The 19,203-nt window shown below is 40.2% G+C and overlaps 1 protein-coding gene across 4 annotated transcripts in view; it reads right to left on the minus strand.

Moving 5' to 3' along the window:
- bnc2 (basonuclin 2) overlaps window positions 1-19,203 on the minus strand; it is a 262,007-nt gene that overhangs the window by 38,289 nt on the left and 204,515 nt on the right. The window lies entirely within an intron of this gene.

Genomic DNA, 19,203 nt, shown 5'->3' on the forward strand with positions numbered 1-19,203 from the left:
GCTAAAGCGCACTCACTTAGCATCATGTCACACTCTCTGCTCTGAATGATGTTTACCGCTGTCGGGCCTGTCACACACACACATACAGCCACTCCAACCGCTTCAGCCTGGGATGCCAATCATTTATTTATTTATTTATTTATTCTGCTCAGACGCTTTCCCCTGACCCAGGAAATGGATCCAGCTCACTGGCTAATTTGGCCGTCACTCCTCCGAGCGTGTGCAGTTTTTTATTATTGATGGAGCCTCCGCCATTAGAGACGTTTATCCACCCTACTGCAGGTCCTGGACGACAAGAACCATGTTACTCTATGCTTCAGGGAGGAAAAGAAGGAAATTCCCGGCTTTGGGTTTGGCCTGGCTGTTCATTATCAGAGGAATGGCGACCTGTCAGAAATCCTCTTTAACTCAGACGGCTGTTAGTTTTACCACTTACACACAGAGTGGAGTAAATATGATGATTTGTTTAAGCACTTCAGTCATTCAGGCTTCTTTAATCTAGGTGGATTAGCCAAAGTTAAACATGTCATTCCTCACTGCTTAAGGTTTAACTATTACAGCAGGATAACACTTAACTGGAGACAACTAATGTATATGTTGATGCTGGCAATAGCTCATACCTCTGAAAAGGCAAATTTACAGCAGAAGGGGAAAAAAACTTTAAATTTAATGCACATTAATGTAACAAGACTTTATTTGAAGCCATTTCCACTGGTCCATTCATATAATGTAAACTGAATTCTTCAAACGCTGTAAAAAATACTAAACAAACAAGAGAGTAATCAGATCTTTACGAGAATATACTGCACAGTAGGAGCAAATGAATAAATAAGTAAATATAACAGAAAAATGCAAATAAATAAAAAATAAATAAACAAAGAAAGAACTTGTGTGTAATTTTGGACTATTTCTGTTGCTCCATTTCACATGAATTGTTCACACAGTGTAAAGGACAGCTAGAGCCTGGAGTATTCAAATGCTGTAAAATTGAAAAGCAAAATAATATAAGGTTATGGGGTTATAATTTCTTGAAGTTCCTAAAATAATTGAAATATTGAATATCCCTACTGTACAAGTCAATATCCAAAGCAAAACATAAATGAAAATAAGAACAGTGCGATAAATATACATATATATGTTGTCAGAAAAAAACTTGTATCTCCAAAATGATATCTTTACAGGAGAAGCAAAAACCCAAAAGAAGTAAATATTCAGAATTCGGCACTAATTCTAGTTTATTTTGTCTTGATCTTTTCATTAAAGCACTCGTTCAGACGACTCTCAGGTTGATTTGATCTACTCATCAGAGGCTTTTTCATAAACCTGCCAAACATGCCAGCTTGAGCTCACACTGTCATTAAAGCAAAAGGGGGGCACAACAAGAAATTCAAAAATTTTAAAACTTCAAAAATTTTACTTTTAACACAAATTTTTATACTGATTATATGATTTGTAAAGAAAGAAAAAAATAAAATTAGAAAATAATGCGAAACAGAAGGATTTGCACCGATGGTCTCAGGATTGAATATTTTTCTCCATTAATTCAGTGCGTGATGGATGTGGTCTTTCTCCTTCCCTCCTTGTTTGTGTTCTGTTGTCCCTCAGCTCCAATAGACTGCTCTGAGAGAATATCACTCTCACACTGAGCAGTGAAATGAATGGAATGCAGTCAAACAGGAGAGTAAAGAAAGCGCTGTTTCTGCTTTGCGCACCAGCATGTCCTAAAAGCATCGCACTGTGTGTGTGTTTGTGTGTGTGCACGTGTGGTGCTGGCTAATGGCTAAAGCAGTGCTTTTGTAGTGTATAGAGGAATGGTGCGTTACTCGTCTCTCGGCTTCGGGGTCACTGCTGCGTTATTTTTTCTTCTTTTTTTATCTCCTGCTGTATTGAGAGTGACACTGAAACACATTATCCAGCCGTGTTTCCAAAAGACACAGAACACACACTGAGAAACACACTGAGTAATGCTTTCTCTCAGTGTGTGTGAGAGAGGTAAAGGTGTCAGCTGTTGTGTGTCGAGAAGGAGTGGATCTGCGCAGCCTCTCTCACACACACACACACACATATGGGCAGGTTGATTTATCCTCCATTAGCCGTCCTGTGTAAAGCTGTGTATAAATTTGAGCTGGACGTGTGTGTCTTTAGTGCAGCCAGAGCCGGAGCGGAGCTTTAGCTCTGAGAGCAGGCCAGACCTGAAGGCTTTAGTGTTTTTTATTTATTCCTCTCTCTACGGAGCGAGAGAGAAACAGAACCAGAACCTTACACACACACACAGCACCGAGCTGGATGCCTTTAAATCATCTGCTAATAATATATTTGTGTGTGTCCGGAGAAGAAGAAGAGAAAGAGCAACAATAAATAAATGAATAAATACAGATAAATACATTGTCTATATGCGACTACTACTAATAAAATACTATTTATATAACTACGATTATGTGTTGTATATATTACTAATCCTCCTGAGCCACACATGATGCAACGAATCACCTCCTCTTACAGTCTGTTACGTTATTTCTCACTCGTAGCTCACTGAAACAGGTGGAGAAATTGTATGGAAATGGCACATTCTATCTATATATAACTTTCAATCCATACCATGTTTGAGTTTGTAAGTAGAAGAGGAAATATTTATTTGATTATATATATGATTTGATGAAATTTTGCTACGTTTTTGTCATTTCTAATGATGAAACAAACATCAGAAGTGAAGAAGTGAACTCATCCTACAGAATGTGAATCAAATACACATGTAACTGATGTAATTTGATTACAACTGTGGGTAAATTAAATATAAAGGAAACTGACAATAACTCTAGACTTCTAAAAATAAATGCACTGATGAGAGACAGAGAGAGAGAGAGAGAAGGAGAGAGAGAGAGAGAGAGAGAAGGAGAGAGAGTTTACATGATGTATGATGAATGAGTTAAATACATTGCAACCCTAAATATTGTCATACCAATAAAAGCAATTTGAGTTAAGTTGACTTGAAAGGGAAGAGAGATAGTGAAAGAAAGAAAGGAAGGAAAAGAGACAGTGAGAGGAGGATGGGAAAATAGAAAGAGAACAAAGAGCTAGAAAAGAGAGAGAGAAGAAAGGGATGGAGAGACAGAAAATGACAGAAAGAAAGACAGAAGTAGAAAAGACAGAGAAAGGAATAAAGGATACCATGACAGAGAGAGAGAGAAAGAGAGAGAGTTAAGAGTTAGAAAGAAGAGGAAAGAGTGAGAGAAAAAGAGAAAGCATTAGAAAGAGGAGGAGAGAGGAGAAAGAGACAGATAGAAAGAAAAAGAGAGAGAGAACTAGAAAATACAGAGGATAAAAGGTTAGAAAGGGGCGGAGAGAAAGAAAAAGAGAGAAAGCAAGAGTCAGAAAGCAGAGGAGAGAGCAATAGAGGGGATAGAGAAAGGGGAGAAAAGGATAGAAAAGATGAGAAAAAGAAAAAGAAAGAAGACGCAAAAGAGTCAGAAAGAAGAGGAGAGAGAAAATTTGACAGAGAAAAAGAAAGAAATAGAGAGAATTAAGGAGAGAGAGAGGAGAAAACGAGAGAGACAGAGGAGAAAATAAGAGCGAGACAGAGAGAGAGCAAGAGGGAGAGAGAGAGAGAGAGGATAGTCAGTTTGGCTGCTCTGTGTTTTGGCTCTGACTGCGTCTGAGTGATGTTGGACGCTCCAGGTTGAGACACGGACTTTTCCTTTAATCTACATATCAGCCGCCATGGAAACCTGGGGGTGGTGGTATTGGGAGGCGTGATATGCGCACAAGGGATTGATTTTCTCTTTATATCACTTTTATAGTAGGTAGAACTTTCTCACACACACACACGCAGCTGGGATGGCAGGTTTAGGGAGTGGAAGGAGGCCCCGTTTGGGTGTTTCTCTCCAGTTCAAAGCGAAGCTTCTCTGTTCACACATGGCTCTCTCCACATGTGTGAAATTTTCAGCCGTGGTTCTATCCCCTACAGCGCTTTTGTAGGCCGTGAACTCGCATGGCCTTCTGGGAAACTCACTGGCCGCAGCGGTTCGGCTCGGACGCTCCGAAAGCTTTCTGTGCGCTTCAAGGAGAAGGAGGGTGTGGCAGAAAACAAAACCAAATGTCAGGGCTGGGTGGGCTTATCATAGCGCCCCCGCTCTGTCTCCTCTGCAATGACAACTAGGGCTGCAACGATTAGTCAAGAAAATTCACATCAATTGTGAATAAATGCTTAAGTTGATTTTTACTGTCACTATTTCTTAAATTCAAATAACATGCTTCGATCTGTTTGCTTCATTCCTATATAACACTTAAAAAAAGAAAATTAATTTTATTATGTGTTCATTTATTTTATAAATGTTATGTAAGAAGGTTCAACACGACCACTTTAAGCAGCTTCTAAGCCACTTGATTGAGTAATCTGTAATCATTTGAGTAAATTCTAACAAAGTGGACTGATCATTTTTATGTATTACTTGTACATTGAACATAAAGGGGAATTCCTCCAATTTTTCAAAGTTTCTGCATAATTTAGTCATTATGTCTCAGCATATTTGCAAACCATTTCATGTAACAATGTTCTGTGAAAGAGCGTTTAGATTTTTTTATTAATTACATGTTTTAAATGTCTGGTTCTCATCATTATACCAGTGAACAATCCTGACTCTCTAGAACATAGAGTGTTTCACGTCAAACCACTCAGACTGACCTAACCATTTACATCTTAGCCATTTAATTATGCAGAATTTTTTACAAAATAGTAGAACTCCCCTTTAATATGGTTCTCTTTAATTAATGCCATCTACATAAACCCAGCCATCACAGAAACACGCTCAATAAAAAGGTGCGCAGTAACTTGCTCTTACAGCCAATAACAATGAGGCTAAGCAGCTACCAAAAGTGCATAAGAATAACGAGCACATAAAGGAAGGCAGAAATGCCAAAAAAAGAAAAATGCTACAGAACCTGTTCTGATTGGTCTAATGTAATTTTGTACAGATATATTTTAGATGAACATTTAACACTATACATTGGATTTGATTATTTGGAAATCATTAGTCACATCTGACCAAAGGACTGAATTTAAAATGAAAAAGTGATGATTAAGGCCCATATGGACAGGCATAAAGGTGAAAAAAGGGTTCTTTGCATGATGTCATAGAAGAATCACTTTTGGTTCCCTAAAGAACCTTTCAATGGATAGCACTTTGGGAACCGTTTTTGCAAATGAGATGTGTGATAAACCTTCTTAAAGAACCTCCATATAATGTAAAGATCCAGTGAGGAACCCTTAAAATGATTTAGAATCTCAAAAAAAGGTTCTCTACAAATCTCTTTTTCAAACATGGTTCTTTAGGGAGCCAACAGTGGTTCTTTTATGGCATCACTTAAAGAATCCTTTGTGGTACCTTTTTTAAAAATGTGGTTTGATAAATTGATGATTGATTTGATTGATTTGATAAGCATGGTTCGTCAGATTTGTGATCTGAGCTCTTTTCTTTCGTATGTGGAAATTAATGGGTTAACATTTTAAAAAATGCTTGATATGTTAACGGATTATAGATGTATTCATTAGTTGCGACATCACTGACAACACTCACCTCTAACACACACTCGTCCTTGACTCAACCTGGAGAGACTACAGTTGGATTCGCCTTAAATCAAAGGAGCAGAGTCTGAACCCAAAGCAAACAGCAAACTGGAATGTGAAAAGAAAACAGGGCGGCGAGTGTAAGCCGGGGTGACGATCGCGAGGCAGCACCTGGTTTGACTTAAGGGTGCGCCAGTAGCTATATTAACTGAACATGACCATAAAGGGGAAACACAGCACTCACTGCAGTGCCGTAATGGACTCGGGTATTGGCTTCAATCTTACGGCCACACTGAGCACAACCAACACACTGAGCGACCGCACAGGTGCACCTCATGCTTCAGTGTGCAGTCTAACTACAAAGGGGCTAAGCTACAACACTGCTAGTTCACACATTAACCATATGGAGTTCATGCACAAAGCAATTTAAATTCATTCCAAAACAGATCAAGACCATGTCTATGGATTCCTTTCCTTCAAGATTGACCTTTAATTATTATTATTCTATAGTCCACTTCCTCTATATTTACACTGCTTACAAGTCTATTATTATTATTATTTAAATGAGTGTAACTACATTATTTGATAATAAATTACAAAATAACATTATACTAGATATAAATTCTGTATCGATATATTGGAATCTGCACTTCTGACATTTTTTTACTCATTTTAATGTCAAAAAATGACAAAAACGTGGCAAAAAATGTAGTGTTTTTTTCTTAAGAATTTTTCTGCTCGTTTTAAAGAACTACAAGTGAGAAATAACTAAATTAAATGTAAGAAGAACCGTTTCAAGGTCTATTTGTTGCATCTAGCATGCACGTTGCTAAAGTACAGCTAGGACAAACAGGTAGATGTTAATTAGGTTGCGAACCCAAAGCATGCACCATACGGCTGTACCTTCTAATTCTACTTCCTGATCCAGTCTGCTCTTCATTTCTTCCTGATTTGAGCCTACAGCTTCCATCTCAATGCGCACGGCTCAGAGTGTGAAGCTAATAAGCTAAGTACGCTCTAAAGATCACTTGAGATGGTGAAGTTAAGTCCAGGGGCTGTGAAATCCGCACTAATGGCAGGCAATGACTAGGACAAAGCCAGGGCTCTTAGCTGTGCCTTTGAAAGTGGCGTGTGGAGGAGAATCCTCATGCCTGAGAACGAAGTGAACCCGCAGGGACGGCAGTTCAGGCACTTTCAGAACCACTCGGTTAAGACTTATCTGAAACGGATCCCAGGAAATCATTGGGGACGCTGGGGCTCGGGCGAAGCGGAGGCTGCTCATGGTGAACTGCTTTGTAGTTTGTCGCTGAATTGGCTGGGTTTTGTCAAGGATCAGTTGCAGCGCTGCATTCAACATACTTAAACAGCCTCAGCTACATCAACCAGCTTCAGAAACCCTTAAAATGACTTCTGCCGGGACTTCTGTTAGAGTTAGCCACTTGAATCTGTCTGAAACTATTAGCAGTTCTGTCACTTTGCCTGTTCATTGGTATTTGGCAGTGGTGGTCGTGGTGGTGGTGTATGTGTGTGTGTGTGTGTATTTATGTCTGGAAACTGGCAGGCAGTTACACACATTTAACACCATTGTTACTTTTAGCAACCCCCCCATCCAGTTCCTAGTCTTTCGCTAACTGTTGGCAGTTAGCACAAAGTGTCAAGTGATGGTGCCAGGCTACACTAAAACACCATTGGAGTTGGATTAGTTTTACCAATGTGGACATTATAAAGTGCCTGTAGCAATTAAAGCTTTAAAGTCCATATCCCAGGTGTTTCAGCACAATTAAACAGGACACACTCAATAACAATAACAATATGCCACACAACTGTGTCTATTGTCAGGCTGTAAAAACTACACACACTACAGCTTTATACTGGATTAAAATCACTCCACAACTATAACCGTCAGACTGTAAAAACTCCACAAACTGCAGATTCATGCTGGATTAAAATCACACATCTCTTTGCTAATCACATAAATTACAGTGATCACTCATATAGACTTGCTCACGTGGTTTATGACACTGTTTGGCACACTGTTATCTATAAAAATGGACAGAAGATGCTCTGTCCTTTTGTCAATTATGTGAGATTACTTAACTGGACACGGTTTGAGGCACGCTTACTGATTGTGTATAAGCTTCCATTACTTGTTAGCTACACTAGCCTCACAGCTCCAGAGTAACAAACATTGGCTTGGCTGATCAACTACATTTGGGGTAAGGGGGCAAGCTGTATAAATTTGATTTTGTGCCAAACTGTCATGCTAACTCTCTCTCTCTCCCTCTCTCTCTCTCTCTCTCTCTCTCTCTCTCCGTCTCTCTCTCTCAGCCATAGCTGTTGTCCCTGAGCGCTGGCCTTGGCCTCGCCCTGCCCTGGCCTGTGTGTATGTCCTGACACGCGACTGTAGTCTAGCTCCTAATGGGCCGGTGCCGCTGGGGGCCAGGCGGCGGACGCTTCAACAGTAATGTGTGTTTACAGAAGAAGTAAATTTTGAGCAGAAAGGGCGAGCACTGCGGAGAGAGAGCGAAGAGATAAGGCTGCCTGGCACCATCACCACATCTGGCACCGCACCAACTCTGATCACACACAGATAAGACAGGAGCGCTGCTTATAAACACACACACACATCATTTTATACACATTCAGGTAAACAGAACTACTCAAAAAATTGGAATTATTACATTAATATACATCATCAGTCTTATCTACAAAACTGTAATTGTTACAGGAGAAGGAGTAAACATTCTAAAGTTTTAATATAAGTTAATGTAGTGACAATTTGAGACCGCTCAGTCTGAAAGTAAGAAGCCCTCACCAACAACACCCCCTACACCCCCACCCCTAACTTCATCATGTGATGCAGTGTAGTCCTAATCTGCAGATGGGAATAAGCAATAGGGGGGGTGAGGATATTGAGTAAAAGTGTTACCAAATTTATAACTATTTATTTATTGATATATTGATTGATTGATTGATTGATTGATTAATTGATTCATTCATTCATTCATTCATTCATTCATTCATTTGGAGCAATCTCAACTGAACGTTGACCTAACTGTGATGAAAAAAAAAGTAATAAAAAAATGTGAATTAGGAGAACTTGTGACTAAACTAAGATAGCTCAAAAGTGCTGTGAAATCAGCTGCCTTTTAAGTTGACTTAAATGCATGTACAATGTATTTCATTACGATACATAAAAAGTAAACATACTCAGAATACAATTTAAATTTAAGGCACATGGAAAAAACTTATACTTTATGAAAAATTAATTTATTAAGTTCTAAAAACTCAATATTTTCGCCTGCGTCAGTTTACTTCTACAATCCCCCTGAGCAGGATTGCCACCTGTCTCATTAAGAAGTTTTCAATATCCCAACAAAATCTTTCACATTTGACTATAAAGTGGGTAACTATGTGACTTTCATTTAATGACACAAATGCAACATCATGCCATAAAATGCACATATAAGGCCAATTCTGAGCTTATCATTTGTGAACATACTATTACTGTTGATTTCAACCCTCAGCAGAGCTCAGTAACAATGAGATAAATAACTGGCTCATCACATTGATTTATTCTACTCAGGCTTTAACAGGAACTTTGTAAAAAACACTGTGGTTTGTCGAGTTCCTCTTTAGAGCATGTTTTCTATATGCTGTGCACTGATTTTAAAATAGTTTATAAACAACCAGGGACTTTTTTCATCTATATAAAACGTAAAAATGTAAAAAGTAACTGTATTGTGATTTCTCTTTCAAAATGTAATGTGGACTGAATACAGACACTTCATTTCTGTATTCTAAATACATATTCCATTACAGCCCAACCCTGATGGATCTAAACCTGCTTACTTTATATAGCACAGAAACACACTTACTGATGAGCTAGCAGTGAAAACATTCACATACACATACACACTCTCGTTTTAAAAGTGGCGGACTGAGAGAGAAAGCACAGGAGGGAGAAGTCCGGTCTGCACAATTAGCCAAGCTACTGTGTGTGTGTGTGTGTGTGTGTGTGTGTGTGTGTGTGTGCAGTCACTTGTGCTAGCGATCGATTCTCTCCCCTCCAGCAGACCTGTTGTCTTTGGTGATTACTGCTCACACACACACACACACACACACACACACACACACACACACAGACACTCATGTATTTATTCACCTGCGACAACACCAGAGAAAGAGAGAGAGAGAGCGAGAGAGAGAGAGACAGAGAGAGAAAGAGAGAGATGAAGGAACAAAGATAGAGAGAAAAAGACAGAAGAGAGAGAAGAAAGAAAAAGAGAAAGGAAAAAGAAAGATGGAAAGTGGAACACTAAAAAAAGAGAGAGAAAAAAGGAAAAAAAATTAAGGGAAAGAAGAGAGGAGGTAGAGAAAAATGAGGAAGAGAAAGAGGGAGACAGAGAGAAAGAGAGAAACAAGAGAGAGAAGAAAGAAAGAGAAATGAAAGAGATGGAGTGAGGAAGAGAGAAAGAAAAGAGAGAGAGAGAGATTCTCTCTTTTCATGTACACACAAACTCACACACTCATACATATATATGTAATTACACTTACACTCACTTACACTATATAAATATATATATATATGTGTGTGTGTGTGTGTGTGTGTGTGTGTGTGTGTGTGTAATATCTCTTTTACTTCGTCTTCCTTTCTCTCTCCTCTTGTCATTCTTTGTTTCCTACAGTTAAACTCCAAGCTCAAACACGTCTGTGATGGTGAAATCAGCTTTACCTATGCACACTTAATTCTATCTCTCTGCGTGGTGTATCGTAAGCTACTGCTTAGCTCACTCACTTCTTCACTCTTAAATCCTCCCTCTCTCGCACAACCATCCGCTCAGCACTGCTGGTGGTCCTGCCAGTGGCGCTTTTTCTCTTTTATAAGGTCAGTTAAAGAAGAGGTTGGCCCGAAAACTGCTTGGTTTTAATTTGATGAGCCTAGAAGACATGTACGGATCCAGCTCCATTAGCAAAGTAGAGGAAATTCTTTCAGATCTTAGCCACTCCTTTTTTAACAGAATTACAGCTGTTAACTTCTGGCTGCAGATTTCTGTTCCAAGCCTGTTTAAGAAAGTAGGTCAAAAATTCTTTTGTTCCACAAATGTATAAATACAGATAATCAGGACCCATGATTTTGTGCAGTATACGTCTTGGGGTATAATTCAGTTTTGGTGTGAAGTGGTTCAAGGGCCTACATACCATACTTAACCAGTCATAACCATGAACTGACTCAGTAAACCACCAACTTAGGATCACTATGTTCATAGGTGTAGCATAACTATGGTAATGAGTGTAGCATAACCATGGAAATGTGTATAGTGTAACCATAGCAATGGGTGTAGTGTACCTACAGAAATTGGTGTAGTGCAACTATGGGAATGGATAGAGTGTAAACATGGCAATGGGTGTAGTGTAACCATAGCAATGAGTGTAGTGTAAACATGGCAATGGGTGTAGTGTAACTGTAACAAAGGGTGTAGTGTAACTTTTGCAATGGATGTACTGTAAACATGGCAATGGGTGTAGTGTAACTGTAACAAAGGGTGTAGTGTAACTTTTGCAATGGATGTACTGTAAACATGGCAATGGGTGTAGTCTAACCATGGCAATAGGTGTAGTGTAACTATAGAAATGGGTGTAGCGTCACTTTGGCAATGGGTGTAGTGTAAACATGGCAATGGGTGTAGTGTAACCGTAACAAAGGGTGTAGTATAACCATGTCAATGGGTGAAGTGTAACCACAGCAATGGGTGTAGTGTAAATATGGCAATGGGTGTAGTGTAACCATAGCAGTGGGTGTAGTGTAAACATGGCCATGGGTGTAGTGTATCTTTTGCAATAGTTGTAGTGTAAACATGGCAATGGGTGTAGTGTAACCACAGCAATGGGTGTAGTGTAAACATGGCAATAGGTGTAGTGTAACCATAGCAGTGGGTGTAGTGCAAACATGGCCATGGGTGTAGTGTAGCCTTGGCAATGGGTGTAGCATAAACATGTTAATGATTATAGTGTAACCATGGAAAGGGTGGTAGTGTAACCATGGCAATAGGTGTAGTGTAACCATTGCAATATGGTGGAGATGGGGATGGGTGTAGTGTATGGCTATTAGTATTACTACTATTGTAACTATTGTTGTTTTTGTTACTGGTTATTCTCATGGAGCTGCACGATGGGACCCACTCAGCCTTCACAGCTGTTTGCATAGGTAGAGCACATGCATGCCTCAATGCATTACACAGCCTGCAGTCCGCACACTCATATTCTAATAAACAATCAAGCAGGCACCATGCAGAGACACACATAATAGAGAGCCTAATTACCCACTGCAGACGGAGAGAGAGAGAGAGGGAGACAGAAAGAGTGCTTCACGCCTCTTTTTCTACATTCATCCCGCAAAACTGAATGAATTGATTCCATTTGCCCTCCACTTAATACTGCCTGATTGTTTATTGGCACTACTGGGCTGCAACAGCTTATTTCAGTTGACTCTGTGTGTGTGTGTGTGAAAGTGTGTGTGTGTGTGTGTGTGTGTGTGTGTGTGTGGGTGCAAAACGAACCACAGCAGAGTTTCTCCAACTACTGCGAGCGTGTGTGTAGGTCTCAGTGCTGTCAGTTTGTCTGTGGCTGTGCGGAGCTGCTTGAGAGAGATGTTGTTGTTGTTGTTGTTGTGGTTTGATGTGGGGTCTGTGTGACATGCAGCAGCAGATGAAAGGCTGAGGAAGGACCGGCTCTGTCTCTCTTCAAAACAAATCACACCACCGTACAGCACACACCACCGCACAACACATGGCACTCACACACTTATGCACTCTGGGCAGCCTGGGATGCTCAGACAGACAAAGGAGAGAACAAATGAACCACACTGAGTCTTTTACAGTAAACTATGGTCTGATACATCGTTTGGCTGATAAAATCATCTGATATGATACAACAAATAATTTTAGCCACAGAACTTGTTCTGATTGGTTTAGAGCAGGGAAAATTTGTGCAGTAATATCTTGGATGAACATCTAACAGTACACACAATGTTTTTTTTAATTATTACATGTAACTTTCATACTTTTATTTATAATCAAATTTTGTAAAAACAATAGTGCCATGTGACCAAAAAGACTGAATTTAATAATAGATAGTAGTATCTATTCTTTAGAATGTACCAGGCCCAGTGGTGTGTGAGTACACACTTTAGTTCCTTTCTTATAGCTACAGAACTTCCAGAACATACAAGTTTCATAGTAGATCCTCACTAAGTCATAGTAGTTACTGAATTATAAGTCTTAAGGCTAATAATTGAATAATAATTCTGTAGTTTGGAGGTTTATGAAGGCCTATGCATCAACCCAACTCCTTAAACCAGCTAATACATCCTATATTGTCCATGCCTGTCCTTGTACGTAATTGGTGAATGCAAGCAGTGCAGCACAAGTGCAGGAAAAAAACATTCCACCGTCGACTCCACAAGCAAGCTGTTAATGCATCTAATCAAACTGCATGCTAATGCGAAACTGATGGATAAAGATCCCTGAAGCTGAAGATAAAAGATCTCTGAACCTCACCTACACAGGCCAGACTCGATTTTCAGTCAGAAACAGCTCTGTACGCTTTATATGTTTTTCATAAAGATTTTATTTCAAGGCTGTTTTGGAACTCTTTCTTTAGACTAGTATCTGGGTTTCAAACATCAGCCGTTCATAATTTCAATGAAGTACAACTGGCTGTGTGTTCAGAGTAAAGCTAAGGGCAGTGACAATAATGTTCGTTGTGATTGGCTCTTTCATTTTGAAATAAAGTACTAAAATGATGACTGACTTTTCCCTACACTGCAGCATGTTTCAGCTGGTACATATGTGTTTGGGTTTTAGACAGTAATGCAGAAGTAAAGCATTGAGTAGTAAGATCATTTGTCCCAGAACTAATGAGTAATCTCATTACAGTCAGAATAAATTAGTAATTTGTAATGGATTACTTCTTTTTGAGTAACTGCTCCAACACTGCCGACTGCTAACTGCTAACGGCTAACTGCTAACTTCATCTCGAGAGTTTCGACTTCCAAATGATCGCCTTCAAACTGAGGTCACTTCCTGTTGACCCTGGCTCAGACACTAATGGGATGTTAGAGTGCCATGGGCGGCTCTCAACCCATCTCCTTCTCTCTTTTTCTCTCTCTCTCTCTTTCTCTGTCGTGTCTGTCTCTCTAGCTCTCTTTCTCTGTGCTCGTTACGCTGGGCTGGAGGCTGTGTGTGTGTGTGTGTGTGCAGTCGGAGGCCCAGGTCCTGTCGGAGGTGAACTGAAGCCAGACCAATTGGCGGGGAGGAGTGTGTGAGTGTGTGAAGTGTGAAGCAGTGGAGGATAGAGCAGCCCCCCATGCACACACACACACACACACACACACACACTCACACACACACACACACACACACCACCACCATCCACACCTGCATGACAGGTCGAGGCGCTTAATAAACCCTCTGAAGAACCGTCCGCCACACACTCGGAGACTCAGACAGCCCAGAGCACTGGGAGAGTCAGATAAAAAGAGACGGCTCTAATGAGAGAAGAAAGAGGGAGGAAAAAGGAGAAAGAGAGATACACATCTGTGACTTCATACACTTATACATCAGAAGAGTCAGAATCAGGTTTATTTCGCCATGTGTGTTACACATATGAGGTTATGTTTGAAAACGTAATGCAATAAACAGACCAGACGAGTATGCAATGCATATTACAATATGCAGTTGTGTGAACATCCCCGTTCAAACTGCATGCTATGTTAACTTTCTACGTGAAAGTAAGTTCCTCTACAGGGAGCAAACTTAAATATGGCATTTTTCTCTGCAATTTGGGCCAAGTGTTTGGCAAGCTAGTCATCCAGCTGGACTAGGTGAAAACATATATTATGCTGGCCAACCTGCTGTTTAAGCTGGTTGACCGACTTAGCTGCTTGAGAAGCATGGGGTATAGTTTCATTAGAGATTGATAATTTTGCCAGTCTACTAGCAAGATCAACTTAACCAAGACCAACCAGCAGAACAATGTCATTTCACCAAGGGCACCCAATCTTCTGCTTTTGACTGAGTTCACATAAAGTAAGACAGGGCATATGAAATATTAAAAAATTATATAAATAAAGACTGGAAACAGGTATATAAAGAAACAATGTATAAAGATATAAGAGATGAATATACAAATACGTGCTTAGGTAACGCAGGTCCACTATTATTTACAATATATCATAAATATACATATATTTTTCCCACCATGTACAACATATAACCTTTGTACATCTGTAACTGCTACAGTCATATACTACTTGATTTATACTGTTAGAATTACTCTAAACATGTAGTGAATTACAAAATGCCACACAGTCAGATAAAAAAGTGAAAGACAGAATGAGAATGGGAGGGAGGAAGAAGAGAGACAGAACTAGCTAAAGCACTTTTGTATGTTCCAATTTTGCACATATTGGCATTACAGTGTGTGTAACATGCAGCAGCATGCATTAGCCTAATCTACTGCTCAATAGAATCTTTGCACATTTCCATCTGACCCAGTCATACCCCACCTGATCTGTACTGCTGTAATCAAAGATATTCGCAAGTCACTTTATGCCAAGTGAAGTCCAAGTCCAAGTGAAGCTTCAAGTTTTTAGTCACATACTTTAGTTAAGTCTCAAACCATTATTAGCAATTAGGTAAAACCTGCTGTGTTGTTTACATGGAATGCACTGTAATGCACACTTTATAGTGTATAGCCTTAAACTACATCCTTTAGTTAAAGCCCTCTGTGTGCGATGGCCTTAGCTATGCTTATAGAGAGGGACATGGGAAGTGGGGGTGCTTTAGGATGCTGCAGCAACTTCTGATAACAGGACTGCAACTGTTAAAAATTATAAAAATAATAAAACATTCTGAACTTGTAATAATTTAAGTGTAGTACAGAGCCATGTGTGCTTGTTTTAGAGCAGAGGTTGTATTTGTAAAATCTGCAGTAGCTCTGCTTTGTTTAAGTGAACACCGTATTTTCATTACAGTGAGCCAAAAACTGGCCACTTTGAGAACACATCTCTGAAACACACGTCTCATTGACGTTCAAAGGGAGAAAGCCTATGGAGAGTTACAGGCCAGTTCTGATGCTTTTTTCAACTTAAAAAAGAATAATCTATTGTTGTAATAGCGTTTTATCAACCATTGTTTCTCCAGCTATGTGTGCATTTCAGTGTTAAATCTCACTGCGTGCCTGTGGGTGTGACACAATCGATTACCATGCCACATATCAACAATCTGATTTGTTGCCACTCAGTTCATTTGCATAAAGAGCAGAGACAGGATGTGTAACAACGATTTGACTTGTCAGTTATATTTATATATTGTCATCTCTCGCCTCATTGTAGCACTATATGACATGTTCTGTTTTATGAAAATGAACTAAAATGAATAAATAAATAAAGGCAAGGCAATTGCGTGACGTCATCGTTCACGTCACATACGCTGCTTAAAATTTCAGCGCCCCCAATTTAAAACACCTTCCCACATGCCCACTCTAAAGTTAAAATGCTTAGCAAATGCGTCATTATCACGGTTATTGTTTAAACTGGAATTCTGACTGCTTGATGTCAAAAATGGAATTTTGAATGCATCACACATTTAGCAAGTGCATTTTTTTTTTGATGTTGTTGGTTAATTTATTGATAAAGAATCCATTTGGGCAGTCATTTTGGTTGGGTTAGTGACAAAAGTCTAGGCCTGCTTGGCCCAATCACACCACAGTCTCTGCTGTCCCACGTAATACCTTGATTGTATGTATTACATTGCCCCCATATGGAAGCATATAATTTAGGAAAATATTCAGTTGAGATCCACAGAAACACATCTCAAAATCTGATCTCAAATAAAAAGAAAATGTTAAAAGAACTTACATCCCCTTTAAATGATGCCAATATGCTCAGTTGTGTGTGTGTGTGTGTGTTGTTGGTACATTCTGCTTGCTGATGTGTGTTTGATGCTGCGTGTGAGAGTGAGTGATCCGGCTTGATGCTGCCAGCCTCCCTCCGCTGGTCTGTGCCAATGACATCAGAGTGTACCCAAAGCCGCAGGTCATCAAACACAGCTGCAATTCACGGCAATACTGATTCTCCACCTCACACACACACATATCCAACTGGGAGGTCCTCTCCGGAGAGTGTGTGTACGTCTTTGCTTATTTCCTGCTCCCCTCACACACACATACACACTTTATGAGTGTGAGCTCTCTCACCTCGGGACTCCCAGCCGTGTATAAACGTTTCCATTCTTTGGCGGATATGACACACACACACAGAAACATGCACACACACACATAGGAAGTAGCCCAGGAGGCATCTGATTGGCCAGAATCCCACTGAAATCATGCAGGAGCCTAAATACTGGCTAGCATTGAAACTGCTGTGTAAATAATAATAATAGCAGTGATGATAATAATAGTACCATATATAGCACCTTTCTCAAACCCAAAGTCACTTGCTTTACAGAAGCAACATAAATAATAACAATCAGTGATCAAATTGCAAAACTTATCAAGGCAGATGGTGGGTTCAAATGACTTGAGGCAGAAGGGGTTGGTTACAATCTATATCTGTACTTACTTTTAAATATTTGTCATCTTATGCTGGGACTGCACACTTGTTTCAGGTCTTTCTACTTAACCTATGGGAACCTTGAACCTTGTTTTACATAATTTGAAAATGTTAGCTGCCATTTACACTCTCTCAATTTCTTGACAAATGGACCAACAGAAATAGTCTAAAATTACTTCAAGCCACTGACACCCCAGGGTAAATCACATAATGATTATATCATAGTTATGCCATACATTATATACCACATAATTCCAAAAGGGATGACTGGAGAGATGGCTTCTCCTGGCATCCCCTCTCAAATCGACTCCTGATAGAAGCAACAATATGCATGGCAGAAGAGATCCCACTGATATTTCCACTGATTTTTTTCACTGAACATAAATGCTTGGAAGTGTTCTGCATATGCAAAGAGACCACTGGAGCATTTACAGAATACACACAAATACTGACAAAGTGCCAAAAACATAAGACTAACAAATTGTAACAAGTTGTTTTGTCTTTTTGTCCCTCTGTCCACCAAAAATTAAATAAGAAAGTGTGGGCCCTCTACATAATAGCCTCTGCTAAATGAATAGGAATGTAGCTGTAAACGAATGCACAAATGCTGTCAGTGCTGTGCAAGTGCATCAGGCAGGAAAAACCAACCAAAGCTCCTGTCATGCTTTCTGACCTGCACAGACCCTCATTCAGGCAACTAGGCCTCAGCGCTCTGAGCCTGATGACCGGTCGATAAAATGCCGGGCGTTTCAGCCCAGTGACTTCAAGGAGCGGAATCTCAGCAAATTCCTGCCATCCTTAATGTCGCTGACCTTGAAGAAAAATTCAATTTCCCCTCTGCATCAACTCAAAGCTCAACGACAGCCGCTCCTTACACGACCCCTCCATTTCCTCTCAGCATCATCTCTGGGTACCTGAGAAGAAGACGGAGAAGAGGAAAAGGAAAAAGGGAGCAGCAGGGGAAAAAAGAGAGCGAGAAAGATCGAAGAAGAAGAAAAAGAGAAGAAGAATGGGATTCTGTTTGAGGAGGTAATTAAAACATGCCCCATGCCCCTTTGAACACGAGGCCGAGGGGAATGGAGGCTAGCATCTCCAGACGAAAGCTTCTGCTTCCCCCAGCCTCCATTAGCCATGCAGCCTCAGCCCAAATCCAGCCTCAGACCAAACCCGGGGCTGGGAATTCCCAAGGCCAAGACGCAGGGAAAAAAGGGAAAGCCAAATGCGGGCTGGGGGAAAGGGAGGAGGCCGCTGGAGCGATTTAGAGGATGGAAAGGACGGACGGAACAGGGGCTGCTGTCATTAAAGGTAAATGTGAATCATTAATATGGGCAGAATATTCCTTTTCATTGTAATTACAGAAACAGGGTGTCAAAAAAAGGAAACGGGCCACTTCAGTATGGACTGCGTACAGTGAGGATGGAGGGAAGGGTGAAGCCCAAGAGTGAAATAGAGAAGAGAAAGATAGAAAGTGGATAGGAGAGACAGACAGAGAGAGCAGTAGGGAGCGTAGTGGCCAGAATCTCAGCAGCAGCTGGGTTAAAGCTGCAGGATTGGCCAAGAAGCTTCGAAGGTACTGTGATTTAGATAAGAAAGAGAGGGAGAGGGAGAGAGAGGCTGAAAAAGAAAGGCAAAAAGAAGAGAAAGTGCAGAGAGGGAGAGGCATAAAGAGAGAAGAGAAAAGAGAGGGAAAGAGAGAACAAGAAAGAGACAGAGAAAGATAAAAGCAAAGAGAAAAAAGAGCAAGAGACAGAGATGGAGAACATGAGCGAGAGAGGGAGAGAGACAGATGGAAAGAGAAGAGAAAGAAAAGACAGAGAGGAATTAAATGAGAGAGAAAGAGTAAAAGAAAATAAATAAAGGGATGAAAAGAGTGAAAGAGAAATAAGATGAGAAAAAGAAAAGAGAGAAGACAGAACTAGAGAGAGAGATAGAAGAGAAAAAAAGACAGAATGACAGAGCGAGAAGGGGAGAGAAGTGGGGTGGTACAGAGAGGTGGAGCCGGAGGTCCAGCAGAACTCAATTA

This window comes from Colossoma macropomum, unplaced genomic scaffold, assembly GCF_904425465.1.
Source record: "Colossoma macropomum unplaced genomic scaffold, Colossoma_macropomum, whole genome shotgun sequence".
Classification (NCBI taxonomy): Eukaryota; Metazoa; Chordata; class Actinopteri; order Characiformes; family Serrasalmidae; genus Colossoma; species Colossoma macropomum.